This window comes from Trachypithecus francoisi, unplaced genomic scaffold, assembly GCF_009764315.1.
Source record: "Trachypithecus francoisi isolate TF-2019V2 unplaced genomic scaffold, Tfra_2.0 Lachesis_group16, whole genome shotgun sequence".
Taxonomy (NCBI): Eukaryota; Metazoa; Chordata; class Mammalia; order Primates; family Cercopithecidae; genus Trachypithecus; species Trachypithecus francoisi.
In genome coordinates, this window is record NW_022681461.1 from 86,168,266 (window position 1) to 86,192,879 (window position 24,614).

General features: G+C 39.6%; 1 protein-coding gene and 1 pseudogene across 9 annotated transcripts in view; both read right to left on the reverse strand.

The window, feature by feature from the left end:
• On the reverse strand, positions 1 to 24,003 carry LOC117099438 (annotated as a pseudogene).
• INVS (inversin) overlaps positions 1 to 24,614 on the reverse strand; it is a 236,276-nt gene that overhangs the window by 126,373 nt on the left and 85,289 nt on the right. The window lies entirely within an intron of this gene.

Genomic DNA, 24,614 nt, shown 5'->3' on the forward strand with positions numbered 1-24,614 from the left:
CTCTAAATAAATAAATTAATTAAATAAATAAATAAATATAAAAATAAGTAAAGCCTCCAATCACAGAAAATAGGAATATACCTTCACCACACCAATTTGTACTTTTACTTCCTATTCTTGAGGCTAGTTTCTAAATCCTAAAGATATTCAAACTAGTATTATATCTGCTTATCTATAGCCAGAGACAGCTTCTATCATGTTGTCCTTAGCAGCCAAGGTTATTAAAATCTTTTTTCTCCAGAAAGATCCCATAGGAAAAAAAGAAACCTCTCTGATTTGGCTCCAATCATACCCCACTCTCTACAACATCGACTTGATAGGCATAAAGGAAACAAAGATATGAAGGCAGAACACGTGGTTTCCAAACAAGAAAAATCCTATGAGGGAGGCAGGAGGGGAGAGGAATGATTCAGCCAATGCCCAGACTGAAATTGAGTAATATCAATTTCACTCATCTTTTTATATCTTCAGACTGCATGTTCTTGGAATAGGTTAGGAATAAACCCATGGTTTGTGGAGTACTAAAATACCTGGTGGTCTCCTGTATTCCACTGTAGCTTTCCTCAGCAGTTTCCAAGGCAGCCTCTAAGTCACTGAGAGAAGAATTTTGCTGGAACTGCATGCAGGACTTGCAGAGATTCCTGCTAAAAATACAAAAGTAACTGGGTGTGGTGGTGTGCACCTGTAATCCCAGCTACGCAGGAGGCTCAGGCAGGAGAATTGCTTGAACCCAGGAGGCAGAGGTTACAGTGAGCCAGAATCGCGCCACTGCACTCTGGCCTGGATGGCAGTGAGACGCTATCTTCAAAAAAAAGAAAATCTCACCTGAAAATACTGTAATCAAATTGCTGAAAACCAAAGATGAAGAGAAACTCTTAAAAGCAGCCAAAGGGCTGAACTGAGCTGGTTGCCTTCTGTTACTGTGGGGGAACTCACTTCATCCCAACTTCTTCATACTTTCACTTCTGGAGGTCATATTCCTCTGACATCTTCCAGAAAAAAAGTCTTAAAGCATTAGCCTTTTTTACAGTTCAGCTCTTAAGTTTTTCCTCCCCTTTTTCAATAATAATATGAGTGTACATCCAGAAGGGATTGTTTCAGGCCTGAATGTTCCAGGATTGGGTGCACCAGGTCTGAGTGTTCCAGGAATGGCTGCTCTAGGACTGGCTGTTCCAGGTCTGGTGCTCCAGGCTGAATTGCTCCAGGTTTAGTTGCTCCGCATTGAAAGGTTCCCAGACGTGCTCGCCAAGCATCCTTGGGGGCAGGAAGAATAGAGGCTGGGGTAGGTAGGTGCTCAGGCCTTTGGAGTCACACCACTCTTTGGGCAGTTGTTTTTCTGCCACCTCTTATATTTTATTCTCTGGTTCTGGAACCAAGTCTTAACCTGTTTGTAGCTAAGATTCAGGATGCTGTAAAGTTCTTGCATCTGCTGGAGACTGAGGTATTTCTGTCTCCGAAATCTATCACTGAGTACACATAGCTGGGTGGAAGAAAACACAGCTCTGGTTGTCTGTTTCTTGACCAGGACTTTGTCTTCCTTTTTTGCAGTGCTCTTCTCTGCAGAAGTGAGTTGTCTGCCTTTGGGACTGGTGAAAGAATCAGGGCTGTCCAGACTCTGTGTGAGGCATCTCAGCAGAAGATACATGCAAGGATGGATAGTTTGTTTCAGGCCCACAAATCACAGACATTGATGAAGTGTCTTTACAGTTGGATGCTTCAGACCAAGGCAGGCTTTGGGGACAAGCTGGATGCATGCTCACATTATTATTGAAAAAGGGGAGGAAAAACTTAAGAGCTGGACTGTAAAAAAGGCTTTAAGACTTTTTTTCTGGAAGATGTCAGAGGAATACGACCTCCAGAAGTGAAAGTATGAAGAAGTTGGGATGAAGTGAGTTCCCCCACAGTAACAGAAGGCAACCAGCTCAGTTCAGCCCTTTGGCTGCTTTTAAGAGTTTCTCTTCATCTTTGGTTTTCAGCAATTTGATTATAGTATTTTCAGGTGAGATTTTCTTTTTTTTGAAGATAGCGTCTCACTGCCATCCAGGCCAGAGTGCAGTGGCGCGATTCTGGCTCACACTAACCTCTGCCTCCTGGGTTCAAGCAATTCTCCTGCCTGAGCCTCCTGCGTAGCTGGGATTACAGGTGCACACCACCACGCCCAGTTACTTTTGTATTTTTAGTAGAAACGGGGTTTCACCATGTTAGCCAGGCTGATCTCCAACTCCAGACATCAGGTGGTCTGCCCGCTGTGGCCTCCCAAAGTGCAGGATTACAGGCATGAGCCACCACACTAGGCCAAGGTTTTCTTTGTATTTATCTTATTGGAGTTCATGACATTTCTTGAATATTTAAACATATATCTTTCACCAAGTTTGGGCAATTTTTGGCCATTATTTTCTTAATTATTTTTCTGCCCCATTCTCTCTCTCCTATCTTCATAATTACAAATAGTTTGGTCTTTCAATATTGTCCTACAAATCAGTAAGACTCATTTTTTTCTTAGTATATTTGCTTCTTTTTTTTTTTTTTTAAGATTGCTTAATTTTTATTGATCTATCTTCAAGTTCACTGACTCTTCTTTTTTTTTTTTTTTTTTTGAGACGGAGTCTGGCTCTGTCTCCAGGCTGGAGTGCAGTGGCCGGATCTCAGCTCACTGCAAGCTCTGCCTCCCGGGTTTATGCCATTCTCGTGCCTCAGCCTCCGGAGTAGCTGGGACTACAGGCGCCCGCCACCTTGCCCGGCTAGTTTTTTGTATTTTTTTTTTTAGTAGAGACAGGGTTTCACCGTGTTAGCCAGGATGGTCTCGATCTCCTGACCTCGTGATCCGCCCGTCTCGGCCTCCCAAAGTGCTGGGATTACAGGCTTGAGCCACCGCGCCCGGCCTGACTCTTCTTTATCTCTAATCTGCTGATAAGCCCTTCTAGTGAATCTTTAGATATTGTATTTTTCAGTTCCAGAATTTCCATTTAGTTGTTTTTATAGAGTTTCTATTTTTCTGCAAGACATCCTATCTGTTTATTCATTATGAACATATTTTTCTTTGCATCATTAAGCAAGAGTTAAAAGACTTGCTTTAAATTCCTTGTCTGCTCATTAAAATCTGGAACAACAATGATGGTTGTTCTCCACTGTTACTTTTTCTCTTGAGTATGGAACACAGTTTACTGTTTGTCCTCATGTCTAGCAATATTTGAGAATATCTTAGACATTGAAAATGACATGTTGTACAGATTCTGGATTCTGTTATGTTATGCTGAAGACCATTCAATTTTTGTTTTAGCAGGCAGATATCTTGGCTGAACCCAAACTCCAAATTATGTTTTTCCTGCATAGGCAGGCAGCAGCTAAATCACTGATGAACTATTTTAGCCTTAGCTTGGTTGCTTGAAGTTTTCCCCATCTATGTTTAAGTTAGGGGTTAGTCAGAGATTTTGGCAGTTTATATGTAGAGGTTAGGCCTTCCCTTATATTATTTTCTCTGTTCTGGAACATCTCTTCCTTTTTTTCTTTTTTTCTTTTTGCTTTTTTTTTTTTTTGAGGCGAAGTCTCACTCTGTCACCCGGGCTGGAGTGCAATGGCACGATCTTGGCTCACTGCAACCTCTGCCTCCTGGGTTCAAGTGATTCTCCTATCTCAGCCTCCTGAGTAGCTGGGACTACAGACATGCGCCCAGGTAATCTTTTGTATTTTTAGTAGAGATGGGGTTTCACCATGTTGGCCAAGCCAGTCTTGAACTCCGTACCTCAACTGGTCCACCTGCCTTGGCCTCCCAAAGTGCTGGGATTACAGGCGTGAGCTACTGCGCCCAACCTGAAACACCTCTTCTGACTTACAGCCATTGTCCCAAATGCTGTCCTTTGATTCTTCAAAAAGTAATAATGCAGATTTCTTTTCAGTTTTCATCCTCTTTGAAGAACTGAGTAGGCCCTGTTATAAAAGTGGAAACTCACCCAGTGTTATTCTCTTTTGACAGTCTTCCAAGGGCTGATTACACTACAATTTCTGCCTCCTTGGTCACTCTTCAATTCCTCCAGATAGTTGCTTTTATATTTTGTTCAGAATTTATAAATGTTATCTACTGGAGGGCTGATCCAATAGTAGCTACTACACAATTTCAAAAGCCATTGCTACTTCAAAAGGCTTTCTAGATGGTTGAGTACTGCTCTATCAATCTCGATGATGTGAGAAGTACTTAGGCCATCTCAACCATCCTTATCCTTCTAAGTTAATCTAAGACAATGGTAGCCCTGCACTGAGCACTAAGAAAGCATATATCTTGAGCCACTCATTCAACTATTATAATCTGGGACTTGGTATCTAGTGATTTCAAATCTAGTGATCATCACTGGGCTTTCATATTTTCCCCCAAGCAGCCAATTCACTCTATTGAACTAATAATTTGACTCACTGGGTGGAATAGCCACTCAATCTTAAGCTCTATTTTGGCTGGTGATTGGAACCCTCCTACTCTTGGACAAAATTTCAAGTTGCCCACTGCCTACCTGTAGTGGATTCACAAGTATTATCTGACTCTCTATCTACTTGTTTTTAAATCTTGTGCTAATAATAGCTGCCCTTGATTACAGATAAACTGTAATATTTATGCAGCTCAATGTCCCCTCCTGCTGAACCTCTGTAACCAGCTTCTCTTAGAGCTTTCCTTGTCCAAATAGATGAGACCAGTACCAAGCTTCTGTCTTTTCTCACTGAGTTAAATGCTATGTCTCATTAATAGATTCCAAAGTTGGAACAATAAAAGATTTTAGAGAAGTAATGGTCTTTTTAAACATCTCCACAAAACTGAAAAATAGAAAACAAAATGATCCAAGGCTGTTAGATATTAAACTGTATCCAGAACAAATTCTGACACTACAAGAATTCATTGTTTCATTCCTTGAAGATATTTATTTAGCACCTATTTTGTGCAAGGCATTGTAGGAAGATACAAAGATAAATTTGATAGGATTCTGTATTCTAGAAACTCATAGAATAACAGGGGTAAATTTGTTCATGAATAATTATGGGATAAAAAGGGTTAAGATTCATAAGTAAGGGTCCAATGTTATTCCTAGAATTGTTACCTAAGTGTTTTGGTTGACATTTCTTAATTTTAACTTCAATCTGTTTTAATACATTTTTTTTTTTTACATGCTCAAGGGCCTTATCATTTTGTGATCTAAGTCAGGACTCTTTAGACTACGTGTTCTTTAACATAATCAAAAGTTTTAGAGTCCTTTCAAATATATTAATTTAGATAACTCCTGTAAGAACCTAAGTATTGCCACAAATTTAAAAGATAGGAAACAGAAGTCTGGAGTGTTTAAACTTAATACTTGCCTAAAATCACTCTGTTAGAAAGAAGCAGAACCTAAATCATGACTCTAGGTCTCTGATTTTTATCAGCCCAATGCTTTTGCTAATGTTATACCTGATATACATCAGAGAAAAGAAAGAGATGCATGGAGAAAGTTATAAAGAAGGTAAAATGTACCAATTTTGTCAAGAGGTATGAGAAAGTAGGAAAGGTATATGAATTTGGTCATCATAAGGGTAGTGGTGAGTTAGTTGCAAATCTTTCATTTAGTCCAATTAATCAATATTCAAGTTTTAAATCTAACTCTTCAGTAAATATTCAAATTTATTTATTGTCCTTCATGTAGGACAGACACTTCATGGTCTGATCCCACTTTACTTGTCCAATATCATCTCTCCATATTTTCTACCTCATAGTCAATAATCCATACATATTGAGCTATAGTTACATGTTGCTTAACAGTGGGAATATGTTCTGCAAAATGTGTCATTAGGTGATTTTGTCATTGTGTGAATATCATAGTATACACAAACCCAGATGTTACAACTTATTACACACCTAGGCTATATGGTATAACCTGTTGCTCCTAGACTACAAACCTGTACAGTATATTACTGTATTGAATACTCTAGGTAAATATAACATAATGGTAAGTATTCATGAATCTAAACATATCTAAACATAGAAAAAGTACAGTAAAAATATGCTATGAAAGATAAAAAATAGGTTGGGTGTGATGGCTCATGAGACCACCATTGTATATGTGGTCTGAAGTTAAACAAAATGTCATTATGTGGCATGTGACTGTACATATTCTTCCCCTCCTTGAGAATACTCCAAGAGAATGGAGAGAATGGGCGTCCCATCTCTTTTCTCCTCTCCACTTAGCATAGTTGCTATCTATTGAAGGAAGCCATTCTTGACTACAATACCCCAGGATGGCTTAAATGCCCCTTTTATATTTTTCCCATGATATACCTAAGCTTACTCCTTTTCTAGCTCTGAATACAGAAATATTATATTTTAATTACCAATTTAGCTTGTCTGTCGTCCCCATTAAACTATGAACTTCTTCGAGGGCAGGATAGTCCCTGTCATGGTTGTGTTTCCATAACTTAGCACAGTGGCTTTTGCACAAATATTTGTTGAGTGAATAATAAGGATTATAAGGAGTTACAAAGCAACAAAATATTCTAATGTAACCTCAAGAGCAACAATTTTGTTTATAGATCAGAAAGCGTATTCTGATCAAAACCCCAAACATAAAACTATTTAAACCTATTTAAACTTTGAACTTCTTTTGCAAGGATATCAAATCTGGTCTTACAATTTCCTTTTTTATTTTTATTTTTTGAGACAGAGTCTTGCTCTGTCACCCAAGCTGGAGGCCAGTGGTGTGATGACAGCTTACTGGAGGCTCAATCTCCTGAGCTCAAGCAGTCCTTCCTCTCAGCTTCCCAAGTAGCTGGGACCACAGCTGTGAGCTACCATGACTGTTAATTAAATTTTATTTATTTATTTATTTATTTATTTATTTGTACAGACAGGGTCTCACTATGTTGCTCAGGCTAGTCTCAAACTCCTGGGCTCAAGTGATCCTCCAGCCTTGGTCTCCCAGAGTGCTGGGATTACAGATGTGAGCCACTGTGTTTGGCTGACCTTACCATTTCCTATGAGTAATTCTGCTTAAGTATAAAGGTACTCACAATTATACTTCCATAGCTACAGCTCTAGAAGAACTGCATGAAATCTGAGAGATTTCTGTAATCACGAATAATTGTTTGAAATTTTAAATACTTCTAGCTTAGATCAAGCAAAGCAAGTACTTTAGATAACCATAATTATAAATTCTTAGTAGTATTGAGAATTTTGCTGATCTTCACTGTGGATTACACAAGTGAGTAAAATCATAGAATTCTCAAGCCAGCACTGATATAGGAAGAACTTAATGAAATATTTGTAATGGTAATAAATAGTATGGACCTCAGGATTTGAAGGGCCCAATGAGATAACCAGGTTTATCCATCTAGTGTCTTTTGTATATGCATTTAGTTCTTTTGGAGTATTTTTTGAAGTTATTTCAAATTGGTTAGCTGGGCTTTGAATGACTATAGAAAAGGGGCCATGGGGTTATAGAGATGGACTAAGTATATAATCTGTAAGTGAGAAATGCCTATTCACACACTCTTGGCATTACTGTCAACCCACCTTTATTCAAGGCTTTCATAAAGATATACTGTAGAGATGATGCTTACAAATGCTCTTAGTACCTACCATATTATAAAAACATTTTTAAAAAATTATGCATGCTTTTGGACAGCAGCAATGCACTGAATTTAATTTGTACATAGAGAATGGATTCATAAACAAGTTTATAAACTTTTTTTATAAAATTGTGTTTAACATTTATCATTATTAAATTTGTTCAATTTCTATGAAATTTAGTGGAATTTAAAGTCACTTACTTGGCCTTGCAGAGGTAGTATTAAGAGCTCTATAAATTAGAGAACAAGCTAACTCATTTTTCTCAAATATCTTCTCCATTCATACTCCAAATGATGGCATTATAGCATAAATATAAAGGAGTACAGCATAAGTACGTAGGGATATACAAAAAACATTTTGGGACTGAACTGGATATGATACCATTGGTATCACTTAAATGCAATCCTGTCACTTGCTAAGGAAGAAAAAATTAGGCATTCCGTTGAAGAAGCAATTTAGCCAATGCATAATTCTTCATTTTTTGGATTAGTTCAGGTTGGAATAAATGAAAGATTTTGTTTTATAAGAAACCACACTTCTAAATGAGCAGGGGAGAAAAATAACTGTCACATATCCATACTTTATTATTAACTCATCTATCCTTTTAATTTAATGTCTCACTTATTTTTTCTATTAATAGTATTAAAAATGCTTATCACTTGTTAATTCTGACAATGAGATGACAACTTATGCAATTTCTCTCATAAAGTTTCATTTTTCACCTTCATTAAAGTGGTTTATCTTCTGGCATCACCAAAGACAAAAGAACCAACCTGGATTTGTATAGCGTATGTGTGAATGTGTGTGTGTATTACACATCCAATCTTAAAAATATTATTTAAAGTTCCATAGATTTATTATCTAAAGGGATATTTAATTAAGTTTAAAAGGGAGCATATGTTAGCTGAATCAACTTCAGGATCTATTCCTTGGTATAAAGGGCTCTCACATGCCTTTCTCCTCAATTCTGAAAGCACAAAGTTCCTTATTCCCTTCACCATGAATAAGGCCGACATTTGACAGCTTCACAAGGCTGACAGGGTTACCCAACAGCCCACCCTCCCTATTCTCAATCCAATTAGACCTCTAATCCTCCAGATGAAAGGCCCAACTGCTCACGTTCCTCATGACAACGACAGCTATTGATTATTTGTCACTGCAGCTAACACCTTCCCTGTCGAGGCTGCTCTGACAGAAGCAAACCTACCAAATTAGACAGCACTTTATCTGCCCTGGAGGCCAAATGGCACAACAAGTAAAGGCTAATAAATGGTATAAAAATGAACAAATCATAACATTATGACAGGCTGATCGTTGCCAGCAGCCTCCAAGCTCAAGCTTGATGTTCTGTTAGTCTGGCTCCTTCTCTTTCCCCTCTGCTCTAGCTCCAACTTTGACTGAATTAAAGGCCAGAACAATTAAGGCATTTGACCAGCAAAGATAAGCCAATTGAAGTATCATCAAGGGACAAAAATGTCAATAACTGACTGCCATTTGTCAATACAAACATTCTAGAGATGCAAATGCTCCGGCCTCTGCTCTCCACTAGGCTGCACTGACTCACTTGCCAGCGAGAGTCAGCCCAAATGGACAGTCTGTGGCTATTTAGCCAGAAGAAAAAAAAATAAAGAAAAGAGAAAGAAATATCTAGTCCCAATAGAGGAAGTATTCTATGAAGTACAAGCAGGAGTCGCTGGGGTGGGGAAGAAGGATTGTATGAGAAAAAGAAAGATAGCAAAACAGGACTATTCTTCCTTTAAAAATATTCTAATATTAGACAACTGGAATCTCATAATATGTTTTTGCCCACAATATATGCCTCATGTAAGAAATCCTGGATCACTTGGGAGAATTAATAAAGCTATAACTTTAGAAGTACACTCATTCATTCAATAAATATTTTTTGAGCACCAACTACTTGTCTTAGGCAATGGGGATAAACTAGTGAATAGACAGACCAAAAATAAATCCGTAACTTCATGGAGTTTATATTCTAGTGGGGCAAAAGACAATAAGCAAGATAAATAAGTAAAATATATAGTATTTTAGATAGTGTTAAGTGCTAAGAAAAGACATAAAGCAGAGTAGGAAGAATACAATGTGTGAGGTGAGGCAGGTATTAGACAGGATTGCCAGAAAAGGGTTCACTGAGACAGTGACTTTTGAATAAGAAACTGATGAAAGCAAGGGAGTTCAACACAGAGATTCCTACTGGAACAGCATTCCTAGGAGAGGGAAGAACAAATGCAAAAACCTGTGGTGAGAGCTTGACTCACCTACTAGAGGAACAGCACTGAGGTCAGAGTGGTGTACGTGGAGGAAATATGGGGAAGATTAGAAATAAGGTCATACAAACAACAGAATTCAGAACATGAAATAAAAGGCTTGATAGGTCACAGGAAATACTTAGTCTTTTACTCTGAGATGGAAAATCTTTTATTTTTATTTTTATTTTTTTTTTGAGACAGAGTCTCCCTCTGCTACCCAGGCTGGAGTGCAGTGGTGTGATCTTGGCTCACTGCAAACTCCACCTCCTGGGTTCAAATGATTCTTGTACCCCAGCCTCCGGCATAGCTGGGACTACAGGCACGCAACACCATGCCCGGCTAAGTTTTGTATTTTTAGCAGAGATGGGGTTTTGCGATGTTGGCCAGGTTGGTTTTGAACTCCTAACCTCAAGTGATCTGACTGCCTTGGTTTCCCAAAGTACTGGTGTAAGCCACTGTGCTCGACTGTAAAATCCTTTTTTTTTTTTTTTTTTGAGACGGAGTCTTGCTCTGTCGCCCAAGCTGGAGTGCAGTGGCTGGATCTCAGCTCACTGCAAGCTCCGCCTTCTGGGTTCACGCCATTCTCCTGCCTCAGCCTCCCGAGCAGCTGGGACTACAGGCGCCCGCCACCTCGCCTGGCTAGTTTTTTGTACTTTTTAGTAGAGACGGGGTTTCACTGTGTTAGCCAGGATGGTCTCGATCTCCTGACCTTGTGATCCGCCCGCCTCAACTGTAAAATCCTTTAAAGGATCTGGAGCAGAGGAGTGACATGCTTTGATTTAAGTTTTAAAGGATAATTCTGGTTGATATGTTGGGCACAGACTGCAGGGGGCAAGAGCAGAAACCAGGAGACCAGTTAGGACACTATTATAATTATCCAAGCAAGATTACTACAATAATCTAAGCCAACATGATGGTGGCTAGGACCAAAGTGGTGGTAGAGGGAATGTTGAGAAAAGTGGTTGCATTCTGGATAAATATAGATTTGTAGATAAATCAACAAATCAAATTTGTTTATAGACACCAGTATCATACAGGTGAAAAGGACTTTGTATAAAAATATTAATAGGTGCTCAATGTGTGTTAGTTGAATTGAATTCTCTACCTGGCAGTTCTGTTTAAAATGCTATGCCTTGCAGCAAGGGAGGCAGGGTCTCACTCTATTGCCCAGGCTGGAGTACAGTGGTGTGAGCATGGCTCCCACCAGCCGTGACCTCCCAGGCTCAAGTGATCCTTCCACCTCAGCTTCCTGAGTAGCTGGGACTACAGGCATGTGCCACCATGCCTGGCTAGTTTTCGTTTTGTTTTGTTTTTGTTGTTGTATGTGGAGATGGGGTCTTGCTATGTTGCCAGGGCTGGTCTTGAACTCCTGGGCTCAACCCATCATCCTGCCTAGGTTTCCCAAAGGAGCTCTGGTTAAACACAAATTTTCTAAAGATGACTTTGACTTTAAGCACAGACTTTGGAATCAAACAGATATGTGTTTGAAGTCTGGTTCTGCCACTTAATGACAAATTACTCAAGCTCTTGAGTCTCAGGTTTTTCATCTAGATAATGTGATATTCTATCATTCTTGACTGGGTGAGCAAAAGGAGTAGAGATGTAAGAAGAGGTTAAGTTTCCTTTTAGCCCAGAATTAGAATGGAAGGTGAGGAAATAATATTTTTATTGCTTAAAAAATCCTCAAGCTCTGTCCACTATAAAAGCCTAGAAACAATCACCAACCTGGTAGTAGTGAGCACCCTAGATCCTAGATTGTGTTCTCCAAATACTTTTTCCTACTAAAAGTAAAGCTATTGGAGAAATAGCTGATTCCAGGTCTGAAGCAGAAAATATAGAAATGAATCTGGAATATCTGGATATAGCAGATAGCAAGTGAGCTATCAAATACTAGGCTTATGTCAAATGGATCCAGAAGTCTACTTGAAGGGCCTCCCACAGGACAAAAATAGAGGAATTTGAATACTAATTAAGGATAATAACTTCAATGGATTTATATAGCAAATAGGTTAAAATTATACTAAAAAATTCTAGGCCTTGTTCATAATGATGCTAAAAATGAAAAAATTAATTGACTATTCTAGGAGGATGCCAGGAAACCAATTCATTATTTTGAAAATTGGTAAATAAAGAGGGAGAATCAAGCATTCATCCTTCCTTTCCTATATGAACTGTACCATTCAGTAATCTAATAGTAGACAAGGGGAAGTTTCTCTTTAATGAATTATTCCAGCTAATAACGGTGGGATAGATGGTAGAATTAGAATATCATCATTTTGCAACTCCTAATGAACAATGGGCTCTAGGCACTGAGCATCACTAAGTGTTACAATCATAAAAATAGACACAATGAAACATTATGTCCCTCCTAAGAATGAATGTACCATAATAATAAAACAGTTTGCCAAAAATTGAACTGTAATTCTAACAAAAAAGAAATGATAAATGCTTGAGGTGATGAATACTCCACTTACCCTGATATGACTATGACACATTGTATGCCTGTATAGAAACATTACTTGTACCCCATAAATACATATACCTACTAAATACCCATAAAAATGAGAAATTTAAAAAAAGAAAAAAAAATTGAACAATAATCAGATCAAGTCTTTAGATCCAACAGCTAACTTACAGGAAATACATAGGTCTGAGGAATAGGTTTATCACACCTGAAGGGAGAATCATCTTACTGAGATAATCAGTCTAGACTAAGACATCAAGTTAGGGCAGGGGTTAAGCCACAATAGCCAAAAAATTATACATAAACAAACAAAAAAAGCCAAAAGAAACAAAGAGAGATGGAGAGTGAATCTATAGATTAAAAAAGACTTGACATATCAGCCAGTCACAATATATAGCCCTTATTTGGAATCCATTTCAAACATGTGTAAATAAACAAAAACATTTATGACATTTATGAGACAATGGAAATTTGAACATCAATGGGCCATTTTATGATACTATGATATTAAGTGATTCCTGCTACATTTTTTTTTTTTTTTTGAGACGGAGTCTCGCTCTGTTGCCCAGGCTGGAGTGCAGTGGCCAGATCTCAGCTAACTGCAAGCTCCGCCTCCCGGGTTTACGCCATTCTCCTGCCTCAGCCTCCCAAGTAGCTGGGACTACAGGCGCCCGCCACCTCGCCCGGCTAGTTTTTTGTATTTTTTTAGTAGAGACGGGGTTTCACGGTGTTAGCCAGGATGGTCTCGATCTCCTGACCTCGTGATCCGCCCGTCTCGGCCTCCCAAAGTGCTGGGATTACAGGCTTGAGCCACCGCGCCCGGCTCCTGCTACATTTTTTGAAAAGTATTATCATGATTCTATTTTAAAAGGTCATTTCCTCTTAGAAATACATATTGATATACCTAGAACTTAAAGTATAATAAAAAAAGAAATACATATTGATATAATGATATCACTGCAATATCTGAGATTTGCTTCAACATGGGAAGGGGAGAAGTTAATGAAGGAATACAAGAAATAAGATTAGCATGACCTGGTAATTACTGAAGCTGAGTGATGATACATAGAGGGTCATTTTAGTATTCTAGTTTTGAATATGTTTGAAGTTCTCCTTAAGAAAACATTTTAAAAAATGAAGCTTAAAAAAAAACTTAGTGTCAAAGTAATTGACTCTTCCTTTTCCATCTGTAATTTGCAGAAAATTCAAGATATATTTAATATTGGCTACAACACGGTGACTATAGTTAATAATAATGTATTATATACTTGAAAATTGCTAACAGAGTAGATTTTAAGTGTTGACACCATGTATAAATATGAGGTAGTAAAGATGTTAATTATATACTACCTCATAATTAATTTAGCCAATTCACAATGTATAATTTCAGAACATCATGTTGTACACCATAAATATATACAATTTTTATCAATTAAAATAAATACATTAAAAAAAAATTGGACTTCTTACCACCTCTGCCACTACCACTCTGGTCCAAGCCAACATCAACTCTCAGCTTCCTAATTAGTCTCTCTTCTGCTTTCATCCTTTGACAGTCTATCCTCAACACAGCAGTTAGAATGAATCTTTCAAAATATAAGCTAGATCGTATTTTCTGTGCCCAAACACTTCAATAACCTTACCCTCTTGTGCAATGTAAAAGTAGAATCATTAAATAGCATACAGGCCTTCTGTGATCTCTGAACTCGTCCTTACTCGACTAGAGCCACAGTGGCCTCCTTGCTAAATGTTTCTTGTAAATACAAAGCATGTGCCCATTTCTGGACCTTGCACTTGGCATATTCTCTCCCAGAAAGGTTTGTTCCTTCATAATCTTTAAGTATTTGCTTGAATATTACTTTCTTAAGTGAGGTCTACCCTGATCACCCTATTTATATTTGCAAACCTCTACACTCCCTATCACCCTCACCTGTCTTATTTTTTTTTCCATAGCATGTATCCCTATCTGACATAATACTATATATACTTCAAAAATGTATTCACTTGTTTATTGGTTTGTTTCCCACCAACAAAATGTAAGATCTTTGAAGTCAGGGATTTTTGTTTTGTTGTTCACTGCTATATCCCACATATATAGAGCAGTACCTCATGATTAGTAGGTGCTAAATACCTGTTATTAAATGGATTCTTTCAATTTTCAGATCATTGCTTTTTAAATTCTGAATTCAGAGACTAGATCATTGCTTTTTATCACTACACTTCTCAATTAAGTTTGTGGGGTAACAATATGTGAAGTGGTGCCTGTGTTTGTTACTGAAACAGCTAAGTGATTTGACCGTTTCCTCATTTGGGAGGAAATATCCACATTTGCTAAAAAAAAAAAAAAAAGGCCGGGCACGGTGGCTCAAGCCTGTAATCCCAGCACTTTGGGAGGCCGAGACGGGCGGATCACGAGGTCAGGAGATCGAGACCATCCTGGCTAACACGGTGAAACCCCGTCTCTACTAAAAAAAAAAAAAAAAAAAAAAGAAAGGACATCAAGGTAGGGTAAAGGTTAGGGTCATCCCAGTGGCAAGAAGAGTATGTAGAGCTGGTTTTCTTGTAGCCTAGAGGTAAAGGGCAATGCCACTAGATGGAATTCCATGAAGGTGACCTACAGCCTATGGCCATTGTTTTTGAAAGTAGTTAGGTTCACAAGGTTCTGTAAGTGTCCAATAGAAATTGTAGCTGACATCATGGATTGCCTGGCTAATATATATGCCCAACCTCTTCTAGGCTTCTAGGCCAACAGAACCCTGATTTTGGTTGTTCTCCTTTTAAGTAAATACGTACTTCAGAGAAGACTGGGTCCTTGCCAAACTCAGAAGGTGACTTTGTTTTTCTGGGGTTTTTTTTGTTTTTTTGCTTTTTTTTTTGAGACGGCGTCTCGCTCTGTCATCCAGGCTGGAGTGCAGTGGCATGATCTTGGCTCACTGCAATCTCCACCTCCCAGGTTCAAGCAATTCTCTGCCTCAGCCTCCTGAATAGCTGGGATTACTGGCGCCCACCAAGGTGACTTTGAATGACATAGCAATTGGGAAGTTTTCATTTTCCTTGCCAAGGGATGGGATTAGGCCTGGGAATCAAAGGAATGGAAAGAGCATCTGCCACAGGGCTCTTGAGAAGATTTTCCATGTTCAAAAGGTAAATAAGATATGCGCATTCAATTTTTCTGCTTCTAGATATTGTGGTCTACATGCAATGCCTGAAATTTAGGCAGCCACCTTGAAATTAACTCCAAGGAAAGCTAGCCTAAAGTACAAGCCAATATCCTGATTATAGCAGAGAATAAAGATATAAAAACCCAGGTCCATGGCCGAATAGGAACAGCTCCAGTCTCCAACTCCCAGCGCGAGCGACACAGAAGACCGGTGATTTCTGCATTTTCAACTGAGGTACTGGGGTCATCTCTCTAGGGAGTGCCGGACAATCGGTGCTGGTCAGCTGCTGCAGCCTGACCAGTGTGAGCTGAAGCAGGGCGAGGCATCGCCTCACCTGGAAGCCCAAGGGGGAAGGGAATCCCTTTTCCTAGCCAGGGGAACTGAGACACACAACACCTGGAAAATCGGGTAACTCCCACCCCAATACTGCGCTTTAAGGAAACAGGCACATCAGGAGAATATATCCCACACCTGGCCGGGAGGGTCCCACGCCCACGGAGCCTCCCTCACTGCTAACACAGCAGTCTGCGGCGATCTATCCGCAAGGCAGCAGCGAGGCTGGGGGAGGGGCGCCCGCCATTGCTGAGGCTTAAGTAGGTAAACAAAGCCGCTGGGAAGCTCGAACTGGGTGGAGCTCACAGCAGCTCAAGGAAGCCTGCCTGTCTCTGTAGACTCTACCTCTGCGGACAGCGCACAGCTGCAGTCCATTAGGGGAAAGAGCGGGGGCCAGTGTAGACGCGAACGACTCTGTCTGACAGCTTTGGGGAGAGGCCTGGATCTCCTAACGCGGAGGTTGAGATCTGAGAACGGACAGACTGCCTGCTCAGGTGGGTCCCTGACCCCTGAGTAGCCTAGCTGGGAGACATCCCCCACTAGGGGCAGTCTGACACCCCACACCTCACAGGGTGGCGTCACCCCTGAGAGGAAACTTCCAAAGAAAGAATCAGACAGGTACACTCGCTGTTCAGCAATATTCTATCTTCAGCAACCTCTGCTGCTGATACCCAGGCAAACAGTGTCTGGAGTGGACCTCAAGCAATCTCCAACAGACCAACAGACAGTCCTTCTGACTGTCAGACGGAAAACTATCAAACAGGAAGGACACCTATACCAAAACCCCATCAGTACGTCACCATCATCAAAGTCCAGAGACAGATAAAACCACAAAGATGGGGAAGAAGCAGGGCAGAAAAGCTGGAAATTCAAAAAATAAGAGCGCATCTCCCCCTGCAAAGGAGCGCAGCCCATCGCCAGCAACGGATCAAAGCTGGTCAGAGAATGACTTTGACGAGATGAGAGAAGAAGGCTTCAGTCCATCAAACCTCTCAGAGCTAAAGGAGGAATTACGTACCCAGCGCAAAGAAACTAAAAATCTTGAAAAAAAAGTGGAAGAATTGACAGCTAGACTAATTAATGCAGAGAAGATCATAAACGAAATGACAGAGATGAAAACCATGACACGAGAAATACGTGACAAATGCACAAGCTTCAGTAACCGACTCGATCAACTGGAAGAAAGAGTATCAGCGATTGAGGATCAAATGAATGAAATGAAGCGAGAAGAGAAACAAAAGAAAAAAAAGAAAAAGAAATGAACAAAGCCTGCAAGAAGTATGGGATTATGTAAAAAGACCAAATCTACGTCTGATTGGGGTGCCTGAAAGTGAGGGGGTAAATGGAACCAAGTTGGAAAACACTCTTCAGGATATCATCCAGGAGAACTTCCCCAACCTAGTAGGGCAGGCCAACATTCAAATTCAGGAAATACAGAGAACGCCACAAAGATACTCCTCCAGAAGAGCAACTCCAAGACACATAATTGCCAGATTCACCAAAGTTGAAATGAAGGAAAAAATCTTAAGGGCAGCCAGAGAGAAAGGTCGGGTTACCCACAAAGGGAAGCCCATCAGAATAACAGCAGACCTCTCAGCAGAAACTCTACAAGCCAGAAGAGAGTGGGGGCCAATATTCAATGTTCTTAAAGAAAAGAATTTTCAACCGAGAATTTCATATCCAGCCAAACTAAGTTTCATCAGTGAAGGAGAAATAAAATCCTTTACAGATAAGCAAATGCTTAGAGATTTTGTCACCATCAGGCCTGCCTTACAAGAGACCCTGAAGGAAGCCCTAAACATGGAAAGGAACAACCGGTACCAGCCATTGCAAAAACATGCCAAAATGTAAAGACCATCGAGGCTAGGAAGAAACTGCATCAACTAACGAGCAAAATAACCAGTTAATATCATAATGACAGGATCAAGTTCACACATAACAATATTAACCTTAAATGTCAATGGACTAAATGCTCCAATTAAAAGACACAGACTGGCAAACTGGATCAAGAGTCAAGACCCATCAGTCTGCTGTATTCAGGAGACCCATCTCACATGCAGAGACATACATAGGCTCAAAATAAAGGGATGGAGGAAGATCTACCAAGCAAATGGAGAACAAAAAAAAGCAGGGGTTGCAATCCTAGTCTCTGATAAAACAGACTTTAAACCATCAAAGATCAAAAGAGACAAAGAAGGCCATTACATAATGGTAAAGGGATCAATTCAACAGGAAGAGCTAACTCTCCTAAATATATATGCACCCAATACAGGAGCACCCAGATTCATAAAGCAAGTCCTTAGAGACCTACAAAGAGACTTAGACTCCCATACAATAATAATGGGAGACTTCAACACTCCACTGTCAACATTAGACAGATCAACGAGACAGAAAGTTAACAAGGATATCCAGGAATTGAACTCATCTCTGCACCAAGCGGACCTAATAGACATCTATAGAACTCTCCACCCCAAATCAACAGAATATACATTCTTCTCAGCACCACATCGCACTTATTCCAAAATTGACCACATAATTGGAAGTAAAGCACTCCTCAGCAAATGTACAAGAACAGAAATTATAACAAACTGTCTCTCAGACCACAGTGCAATCAAACTAGAACTCAGGACTAAGAAACTCAATCAAAACCGCTCAACTACATGGAAACTGAACAACCTGCTCCTGAATGACTACTGGGTACATAACGAAATGAAAGCAGAAATAAAGATGTTCTTTGAAACCAATGAGAACAAAGATACAACATACCAGAATCTCTGGGACACATTTAAAGCAGTGTGTAGAGGAAAATTTATAGCACTAAATGCCCACAAGAGAAAGCAGGAAAGATCTAAAATTGACACTCTAACATCACAATTAAAAGAACTAGAGAGGCAAGAGCAAACACATTCAAAAGCTAGCAGAAGGCAAGAAATAACTAAGATCAGAGCAGAACTAAGGAGATAGAGACACAAAAAACCCTCCAAAAAATCAATGAATCCAGGAGTTGGTTTTTTGAAAAGATAAACAAAATTACAGACCGCTAGCTAGACTAATAAAGAAGAAAAGAGAGAGGAATCAAATAGACGCAATAAAAAATGATAAAGGGGATATCACCACCGACCCCACAGAAATACAAACAACCATCAGAGAATACTATAAACACCTCTACACAAATCAACTAGAAAATCTAGAAGAAATGGATAATGTCCTGGACACTTACACTCTCCCAAGACTAAACCAGGAAGAAGTTGAATCCCTGAATAGACCAATAGCAGGCTCTGAAATTGAGGCAACAATTAATAGCCTACCCACCAAAAAAAGTCCAGGACCAGATGGATTCACAGCTGAATTCTACCAGAGGTACAAGGAGGAGCTGGTACCATTCCTTCTGAAACTATTCCAATCAATAGAAAAAGAAGGAATCCTCCCTAACTCTTTTATGAGGCCAACATCATCCTGATACCAAAGCCTGGCAGAGACACAACAAAAAAAGAGAATTTTAGACCAATATCCCTGATGAACATCGATGCAAAAATCCTCAATAAAATACTGGCAAACCGGATTCAGCAGCACATCAAAAAGCTTATCCACCATGATCAAGTGGGCTTCATCCCTGGGATGCAAGGCTGGTTCAACATTCGCAAATCAATAAACGTAATCCAGCATATAAACAGAACCAGAGACAAGAACCACATAATTATCTCAATAGATGCAGAAAAGGCTTTTGACAAAATTCAACAGCCCTTTATGCTAAAAACGCTCAATAAATTTGGTATTGATGGAACGTACCTCAAAATAATAAGAGCTATTTATGACAAACCCACAGCTAATATCATACTGAATGGGCAAAAACTGGAAAAATTCCCTTTGAAAACTGGCACAAGACAGGGATGCCCTCTCTCACCACTCCTATTCAACATAGTGTTGGAAGTTCTGGCTAGGGCAATCAGGCAAGAGAAAGAAATCAAGGGTATCCAGTTAGGAAAAGAAGAAGTCAAATTGTCCCTGTTTGCAGATGACATGATTGTATATTTAGAAAACCCCATTGTCTCAGCCCAAAATCTCCTTAAGCTGATAAGCAACTTCAGCAAAGTCTCAGGATACAAAATTAATGTGCAAAAATCACAAGCATTCTTATACACCGGTAACAGACAAGCAGAGAGCCAAATCAGGAATGAACTTCCATTCACAATTGCTTCAAAGAGAATAAAATACCTAGGAATCCAGCTTACAAGGGATGTAAAGGACCTCTTCAAGGAGAACTACAAACCACTGCTCAGTGAAATCAAAGAGGACACAAACAAAGGAAGAATAACATACCTCATGGATAGGAAGAATCAATATCGTGAAAATGGCCATACTGCCCAAGGTGATTTATAGATTCAATGCCATCCCCATCAAGCTACCAATGACTTTCTTCACAGAATTGGAAAAAACGGCTTTAAAGTTCATATGGAACCAAAAAAGAGCCCGCATTGCCAAGACAATCCTAAGTCAAAAGGACAAAGCTGGAGGCGTCACGCTACCTGACTTCAAACTATACTACAAGGCTACAGTAACCAAAACAGCATGGTACTGGTACCACAACAGAGATATAGACCAATGGAACAGAACAGAGTCCTCAGAAATAATACCACACTCTACAGACATCTGATCTTTGACAAACCTGAGAGAAACAAGAAAGGGAAAGGATTCCCTATTTAATAAATGGTGCTGGGAAAATTGGCTAGCCATAAGTAGAAAGCTGAAACTGGATCCTTTCCTTACCCCTTATACGAAAATTAATTCAAGATGGATTAGAGACTTAAATGTTAGACCTAATACCATAAAAACCCTAGAAGAAAATCTAGGTAGTACCATTCAGGACATAGGCATGGGCAAGGACTTCATGTCTAAAACACCAAAAGCAACGGCAGCAAAAGCAAAAATTGACACATGGGATCTAATTAAACTAAAGAGCGTTGCACAGCTAAAGAAACTACCATCAGAGTGAACAGGCAACCTACAGAATGCGAGAAAATTTTTGCAACCTACTCATCTGACAAAGGGCTAATATCCAGAATCTACAAAGAACTCAAACAAATATACAGAAAAAAACAAACAACCCCATCAAAAAGTGGGGAAAGGATATGAACAGACATTTCTCAAAAGAAGACATCCATACAGCCAACAGACACATGAAAAATGCTCATCATCACTCGCCATCAGAGAAATGCAAATCAAAACCACAATGAGATACCATCTCACACCAGTTAGAATGGCAATCATTAAGAAGTCAGGAAACAACAGGTGTTGGAGAGGATGTGGAGAAATAGGAACACTTTTACACTGTTGTGGGATTGTAAACTAGTTCAACCATTATGGAAAACAGTATGGCGATTCCTCAAGGATCTAGAACTAGATGTACCATATGACCCAGCCATCCCACTACTGGGTATATACCCAAAGGATTATAAATTACTCTACTACAAAGACACATGCACATGTATGTTTATTGCGGCACTATTCACAATAGCAAAGACTTGGAATCAACCAAATGTCCATCTGTGACAGACTGGATTAAGAAAAGTGGCACATATACACCATGGAATACTATGCAGCCATAAAAAAGGATGAGTTTGCGTCCTTTGTAGGGACATGGATGCAGCTGGAAACCATCATTCTTAGCAAACTATCACAAGAAGAGAAAACCAAACACCGCATGTTCTCACTCATAGGTGGGAACTGAACAATGAGATCACTTGGACTCGGGAAGGGGAACATCACACACTGGGGCCTATCATGGGGAGGTGGGAGGAGGGAGGGATTGCATTGGGGATTATACATGATATAAACGTCATGCACATGTACCCTAGAACTTAAAGGATAATAATAAAAAAAAAAAAAAAAAAAAAAAAACCCAGTCCTGCTAACATCATTGAGCCACTGAGTTAACCAACCCTGGATATTACCTTTTGTTACGTAAGACTGCTTGATGTGTAAAATAACAGATGCGCTTGTCATCTAAGCCACTTTTATATTATTTGTATTAACAGAAAATGTGCATTAATTATATAAATTTCCATGATGGACCCAAATGACTATAGAGCCACCCAAGCAAATATGAAATATTTCAGGAAAAGAAATCAGTTAAAGCACAGACTGCATTTCTGAACTCTAGTTGATTGTGCTACCGGCCCATTACTTATTATTATACCATTTAGTCTATTATTTCCAGCTCCTTTTTGAGGCCTACATGGTGCTTCATGTCAGTTCCCAGCCTTTTCTTCCAGGTTCTATTTGCTGTGTGAGATGCTCCTTGCAGGAAGTCTAACTGTTTATTACTCTGGAGGTTTTAGTTTGAAGTTTTTTAGTTGACAAACAATGAATGGGATTGCTAATTATCTTCTGGGGTCCTTGTGACCTTCCAATTTTCCCAGTTGAAGTTCTCTATCTGCAGGTTATGCTCTCCTTCCCTCAGTTTTGGGGCTTACCTTGACTCTAATCAAGGCAAGATTTGAGTCTAACTCATTAGTGAGATTAGCAAGAGTCAAATCAACCTAAGTGAAGCCTGACCAGATAATGTAATTCAGTTTTCTGTCTTGCTCCTGCAAACCAATCCTAACCTTGTGCCCTAAGGTCTAGAAAATTGATGTCCATCCACCCATGCATCCATCCATCCACCCAGCCATTCAACAGCATTATGGTCTTAGTCATTGGGGCTCCAATTATGTTCTTTGTAAACTAACTTCAAAACCTTCCTAACACCCAAATTTCCTCAATTTCATAGAACCTCAATTTCCTTCCTTTTGTGAGTTCTCCTAAGGAATGAATTATAAGGCTCACTTCTGGCAGACTGACAAAATTAAAGTAGATCATATTCAAATTCTTTTGGCGTACAACACTCAATTTATGAGTTTTTTTTTTTGTTTTGGAATGGGAGTCTCGCTTTGTCACCCAGGCTGGGATGGAGTGCAGTGGTACAATCTCGGCTAACTGCAACCTCCGTCTCCTGAGTTTAACCAATTATCTTGCCTCAGTCTCCCGAGTAGCTGGGACTACAGGAGCCTGTCACAACACCCAGCTAATTTTTGTATTTTGGGTACAGATGGTTTCACCATGTTGGCCAGACTGGTCTCAAACTCCTTATTGCAGGTGATTCGTCCAAGTCGGCCTCCCAAAGTGCTCGGTTCACAGGCGTGAGCCACCATGCCCAGCCAGTTTATGAAATTTTTGTCATAAGAAGACAACTGCCTAGACTAAATGGTAGTAGAGGGAATGGGAAGAAAAGAATAAATGTGGGATGATTGACAAACAAGATCAACTGAACTTGTTTTGTTTTTTTGAGACAGAGTCTCACTCTGTCACTCAGGCTGGAGTGTAGTGTCATGATCTCAGTTCACTGCAACCTCTGCCTCAAGGGTTCAAGCGATTCTCCTGCCTCAGCCTCCTGAGTAGCTGGGATTACAGGTGCCTGCCACCATGCCCAACTAATTTTGATCAATAGAATTTGATGTGTCTTGGGACTGAGGAAGTCAGAAGGAGTTAAAGATTAGGGTAATATTTTGAGCCCAAATTACTGAGGAATAATACTTTTCTTCATAACAATGGGGAAATTGACAAAGGAAGCTATGTTTTAGGTTACAGTGGGATATTTAAATGTAAATTATGGAGGGAGATAACTAACTGAACTAAATTTAGGAAAGAGAGCACAACTATAAATTCAGACTTGCAAGCCAGTCTTATTGAAGTAAAGTAGAACAACTGAGTTCTGGGGAGAAAGTATAAATGCAGGAAAGGACTCTATTGACTGACAAATGTGTGTGTTTCATAATCTGCACATAAATGATGAGACTAAAAAGGTAATCTGCTACGCTGTTTGGGAAGAAAGTCAATTAGACATCCAGGATTTCTTGTTATTATACATATATCACTCTGTATTCAAGATACAGATGCATCCCTTTTGAACCCTGAGGACTACCTCATAGGGTTGTAAAGGTGTACAAATGGTGCAATGCATAACCTGTGTAGTCATCTAGGAGTCCTGCCTCAGTGGTTGACTGTGCTAAATGGCAAGATCTTTAAAACCAATGAAGAATGTCTTTCTCACCTCAACAATGCTCCGTGCATAGACAGTGGAACAGATGCCCTCAGCTTATAGAGAGTGGAACAGAATATGCCCTCAGAATATGCTTGCTGAATGAGCTCCCAGAAGGGCATTGTTTCAAGGTTCTCTTGACCATCTTCATTTGGAAGTAGCAAAGGCTTCATAAGATACATCAGAGCAAAGCCTGATGCTGCTCTGTTCATAATTTTACAGCAATCATTTGTACTTCCAGAGGCTACCCTGGTTAGAAATCATGAAGTGGGTTCCTCCCACAATACTGAGGACACATAGTTTGGGGAGATGATCCACGGTAGCATTTTCATTGTGGTCAAGTGTGATGACATCCTCCTAGCACATCCATTCTGACAACAGCAGAATCATTGGCTTCGATTCATTAGAAGGGGATTTTGATGAATAAACCTTTAGCTACACTTTCTGAGAAGGCTCCAGAGTTATGAGGCAAAAAAAATTAATTCCAGCTACTCAAGCAGAGACACTGGGCAATTTCATAGTTATTAGTATAACTCAGATATAACATTTTAATAGGAGGCATCCTCAGTGATGAAGATATTTTCTAGATGAAGATATTACTGATGAAGATATTACCAAAAGAGGAGTGCTATAAACACCAGAGAAAACTGCCTTCTGTTACAGTTTAGTCTGTACTTTTTATGTATTTGTGTTAGTGTGTTCTAGCAAATAGGAGGTAATTGGTTATGGAATT